Source organism: Mus caroli, chromosome 15 (assembly GCF_900094665.2).
Source record: "Mus caroli chromosome 15, CAROLI_EIJ_v1.1, whole genome shotgun sequence".
Taxonomy (NCBI): domain Eukaryota; kingdom Metazoa; phylum Chordata; class Mammalia; order Rodentia; family Muridae; genus Mus; species Mus caroli.
Window position 1 is genome coordinate 8495385 of NC_034584.1, and position 5719 is coordinate 8501103.

Sequence of the window (5719 nt, forward strand, 5' to 3'; positions counted from 1 at the left end):
AGTCTCTGACCCAGGAACCTTAAAAATTCTCAGGCTCACTGCCTGCCACCGAGCCCTCAAAGTGTGGGGCTTTCTTAGCTGACTAGAATATCCATCTCTCCCGGGAGACACTGTCGATCTAACCTCGAATCTCCTCAGAGCTCTAAGAATAGACCTGGTAGAGCATTCCCCTTAGAAACACCCTGCAGGGAATTCAACTAGCTCCTTGCCTGGTAATGATATAATTACGAGCTGCTCATTGATAATGTGCAAAAACAATCACAAGGCAGTATAAACAAACAGCTGCTGAGAGCAGGCGTCCTGCAAATGCTAAAGGCAAACTTTAAAAAAAAAAATCGCCGTAATCCCAAGTGTGCCTCGGAGCATATGTGACCACGCAGAAGTGACAAAGACACATTATGCAGGGTTCCATATAGGCAAGAGTGTTGGGGATGGAAACCTGAAACTGGAATGGGAGGGAAAGCAAAGTGCGACTTGATTCACTCTCTGCCAGGCATCCTTCCCCATCCTTGCGCGTCTCAGCTTGAAAACGCCTTCTGTCCTAACACATTTCACACAGAGCACAGATTCACGATGCTCCTCCTAAAAACACTTTCTGCTCCAGCCAACAGGAACCTGGTGAGCTTGTTCAAGGTGCTACACGCAGTCAAAGCCTTGATGTCTTGGTGCAGGGGGCAGGGGGCACCACCCAAGATCACTTCAAGACCACCCACCAGCGAGGGCCTGGTGAAGCTTCTAGAAAAGAGTTTAAGACCCGCAACTCCTAGCATTTGAAAACTACCAAGTCATCCCTGCAGCTGAGGTCGAAACATATGTAAACAATGTAATGCTATAATAAGCAGCCACCCTCTTCTTGAACCTGCTGCAAAGGAAGAGTGTCAGGGCGAAGGGATTTGTCATCTGAAGCCAGCTGCACTCTCTCTGCAGTCTATATGTGTGCCAACCAAGGCAGGCACGCTGGGAACATTTTCTTAGTTCCTAGATTGTATAAAATGCATCGTTTGTCTTTTTGAGAAAGGGTCTCTTAAGTTCAGGCTACCCACTAACTTACTTTGTAGTTGAGGATAGCCTTAGCCTTCTATCCTGCCTCTACTTCCTGTATGTAAATGCTGGATTTACAGGGGTGCCCTATCATACCCTGTTTATAGCATACTAAACTAATTTGATTTTATATATTTTCTTATCTAGACATTTTGTATAAGTGGCAGCATAAATATACGTCTGACCTTATCACCTTTATTTTTCCGATATATACATGTTATTGTATACAAGACTTCATTACTTTTTAATGGCTGAGTAGTATTTCACTAAACTTACTTTACTTTTTAAAATTGGCATACTCATAATATTTTATTCATTCATTAGTTGGTATGGACTTGGGTTGTTTCAAATTTTGGCCTTTGTGCTTATGATGATGTATTCTCTTGTATATAGGTCTTAATATAATGTATTTTGTGTTTAACGGTGTTGTATACTTTTGTATGTGGGTTTTATTGTATTGTATGTTTCTGGCTCTCTTAGGTGTATGCCTAGGAGTCATACCGTGAATTACTGAGTCATACAGTGAGTTCTGTTTAGCTTTTAGAGGAAGTCCGGGGGCAGCTGCCCCACTGCACACATGCAGCTCTTACACTGTGGAGGTGGCAGAGCCTCTTCTTGGTTCTTTGTTTCATGTTCTTTATTATCCCAGTTGAGCTTCGAGTCCATTTTTCAAGACCCCTCCAGACACATTCGTATTTTCTCTGACTTGACCCCAACCAACGACAGGAATCTTGAACCTATCAGGAAAGCAAAGAGAAGGCTACAGCTGAGCGTCAAGCACTCAAATCAATGGCTCACCTGCCTAGGATTCTGGGCAGTGGTGGTGGTGGTTTGGTTATTTTGCAACTCATGATGAGCCTTGAGGTAGGTGTCTTTGTCCCCATTTTATGAATGAGGAACCCAAAAAGCCTGTGCTGACTTTATTTCTCCCCATCTAGGACCCTAAGATCAGTGGTTCCCAATATGGGTTATAGACTTTCATAGCAACAGTAGCACTAGGAACCAAACAACAGAATCTTAGATCCAGAAAGCTCTACTCCTCTTTTTAAACCGTTTTTAACTACTTTGGAATTCGGTGAAGACCCTGTTACGTCTTAGTCACACTATCTGCCCAGAGCCCAGAACAGTGCATGTGTGCTGTATAGTAGTTGTTCAAAAAGTATTTACCAAGTGAGCGATTTTTTTCTGATAGATGAAAAGATTTTGCCAAACAAAGATATTTTCAACAGTTGTTGTGCTAAGGCTTGCTTCCCAAAAGGACTAAGTAAAAAGGAGGCACAAGGGATATATTAAAACATAGTTCACTAGAAAAAATGAAAGAAGAAATATGCACACACACACACACAGTTAACCAGGCTCATACACACACACTCAACCAGGCACACACACATGCACACACACACACACACACACAGCCCTTCTGAATCAGGCCCTCAGGTGGGATGTGGAGTCACTGTTACACTTCCCCAGAGGATGCTAGCAGATCATTCATTCCCAGCATCACTGGGAATCTGTGCCTGGAGACGTTGCCATGGGAATAGTGCTGGCTGTCCATGGCTACCTTCCTAGGCTCAGGAGATCCCACTCTAAACCAGCGCCACATTTCAGCAGCACTGCAGTCAGGAACCCTTTTCTAGATTCACTGCCATTGAGTCCAGTGACTGCTGCTGGACAATTTCACTATTAGACTATGGTCAACACTGCCCATACCAACATGGTGTCAAACAAGAGTCAGGAGACTGAGAAGGGAGGGTCCTCCCGCACACGGGCTATGATAAGAGCCATCACAAAGACCTACTGAAGGGCTCTAATCAGAACCAAGGCCTGTAATCAGAACATTTGCAAAGGACTTGACAAACCGACCCTTTGTGACAAGGTATTTGAGACACAAGAACATAAAAAACAATTGCCTGGGACACTGTCCATCACTGAACTGACGTCAATTCCCACAATAAGTTCATAGGCAATGTTCCTTTCTGCTCAAAATGACTTACGTGTCCTCCCCATTTTACCTTCCAAACCCGTTGCTTCTCTCTGCCTCCCTGAACATGCTCACGGTTGCCATGGCATTGCTGGTCACTACTCTCCCCCATTAAGCCTGTTACCTGGAAAGCCACTCTCTGTCATTTAGGTTGCCAAGAGCATTCAGCACTGATGGCGGGTGACTATCCTTGTCAGAAGAGAACCGCGGGTCAGCCTCTTTTCAAGCTTCTACTTTCAGCCTGCTTTCCTATTTTTAACTAATGGGGATTACAGGTATGCTAGCCTGGACTTCAGAAGTTCTCCAAACCAAACAAGAGACTCTCACCACTTCTCTATTCTATAGCCCCACCCCCATCCCATGAGCACATCCCCAAGCCCTGGGAGAATGAGTGTATTCCATGCAGGCAAGAATAGAGAGCCCTGTTGCCCTCCACCTATATCAAAGACCAGCTCTCTTTACAGTCTGGGTTTCTCTCTCAAGGTTGAAAGAGATATTTATAGGAATACAACACACGGTGTTGGAAATTATACTGGCGTACCAAAGGAGAAAAAGCAGCTCTGTAACCACATTGCCTTACCTGTTCAGGTCTCACGCACGCACACCTGTCTCCAAAGAACAAGGAGGACTTTCTTATTTAGCAAGTTGAAATCTACAGATTTTCAATTCTTTGTCTTCAATTTGAATAGACCCTCAGGGTGACAAGATCAAGTCATGGAAATACTTAAGGCAAGGATACAGAGTATGGGTCAGGGTAGAGGGATGAGCTAAGGGGTGCGGGGGTGGGGTAAGGAGCAGGCATGTATGAGAAGTCAAGATAACACCTAGGCAGAGCCTCATTAACAATGCATGGAATCTTGGGGGTGGGGGTGGGGGTGAGCAAGCACATGCTTGCTGTCTCCACCCAGAGCTCGTGAACCACTGGCACCAGGAGCTTGAGCAGTATCAAAACAGCCTCGCAGGGACATCAGTGCAGATTTCACCAGTCTGAGTGTGGCTCCTCCAACCAAAAGCTGTAGCATCACTAGAGTCGGGAGTGAACAATTTCAGATCCCACCATTCAGTGGCATCCCCTGATTGCACATAAATGTCCTCTGAAGATGCTGGAGAGCAGGACCCGCTCAACATTAAACTCAGTAGGCAATTCAGCTGAAGCTGGGACTAGACGGCTCTCACGCGTCAGTGTGCCTAAGAATCACCTTGAAAGCTCTCCGCCCAGTCGACCTTTGGTTGTGGCTTTGGAAAGGCCACAGATGGTGATGGTTCCAGGTGTTCTGGCTATTGGTTCTGGACAGATGACCTGAAGTTCCCGAGTATGTGCATACATCCTAATATGTAAAACTAACTTTTATTTGCCTGATGTAATAGTCACCTCAGAGGCTTACTGCCTCCATCTGCTAACCTAGGCTTAGTCTTGGAAGCATCTAGCCTCCATATAATCTAATCTAGGCCTAGAGTGTTTCCAGCCTCTGAGACTGGCTACTGAATAAGCTCTTCCTTCCTAGTTCTTTCTGATCTCCCACTGGCTGGCTCAATGCAGCTGTTCTGGCTCAAACTCCCCTCCAAGCTGACTGATTCAATCTGGCTTCTCTCTCAGCCTTTGACATTTTGCTCTGCTTGGCCTAAAACCAACTCTGGAGATCTGCTCTAATCTTCTGGCTCCTTTTCATTCTCTGGCTTATTCTGTCTTCACTCATGTCTAGCTTGTTCTCTCTCCAACCTGACTCTGTACACCGGACCCGGAAAAGCTGCCTCCTTTCTCTCCTTCTCTTTCTCTGTGCTGCTCTCTCTTAAGTGGACTCTCATTTCTTGCTCTTCTCCTGAGAGCTGGGCACATCCTATTCTGTCAAATCTCTCTCTCTCTGATTTGTCACTTTGTCTGCCACTCAATTAGACATCACTTTCAAACATGATGCTTCCTTATACAAACTAAGTTTACCTCCATTGTTTGGGATTATAGGTGTACTAAGGGCGTGTCTGTATTCCATTCCAGAGACATTAAAGATGTGTGCTAAGGCTGAACCACACCATAACTAGAAACAGGTTTTTCAAATGTGCAACACAATCTCGGAGCTCATAGTGTGATCAAATATCCTGCAGCAATAATATCCTTGACTATTTTGTGTTTTCTGTTTTCTCTTTTACCTGTTGTACATTTCCAGCAAATAAGCCACTCTGTGTCCACTGCTACTTGGTAGGGATAAGAGCAGATGGAAAAAATAAACAAGATTAAATGAGAGAGAGACCGACGGAAGGTAGAACTCTCTGACTATAGCTTCCAACTGCCTGTGTCCTTAATAGCTCTATGGTCAGCTTAGAATGTGCTTTATGGTGAGCACAGGCGAAGCAGGCAGCAGGACCAACAAGAGGGAAGGAAGCCTGGAGGCTGCAGCTCTGTGCTCCTATTGTTTTAGAGCAGAGGGCTACTGGCAAACAAAACTGCAGAATAGCATAGAATCACAGAGTACACTCGATCCAAAGCACCAAGTTGACAGAAATGAGGGTCATCCAAGGAGCAGCCATAGATAAAGTGGTAGGTGAGGGCCATCTTGTCAGGTACCTTCATGGACACATGACTTCATGGACAGATCCAAATATGCCTTTGCTCCTAACAGCACAATTATCACTGTAACCACAATCATCACCAGTCACCACCACTACCACAATAGCCACCACCATAAGTCACCACGATCATGA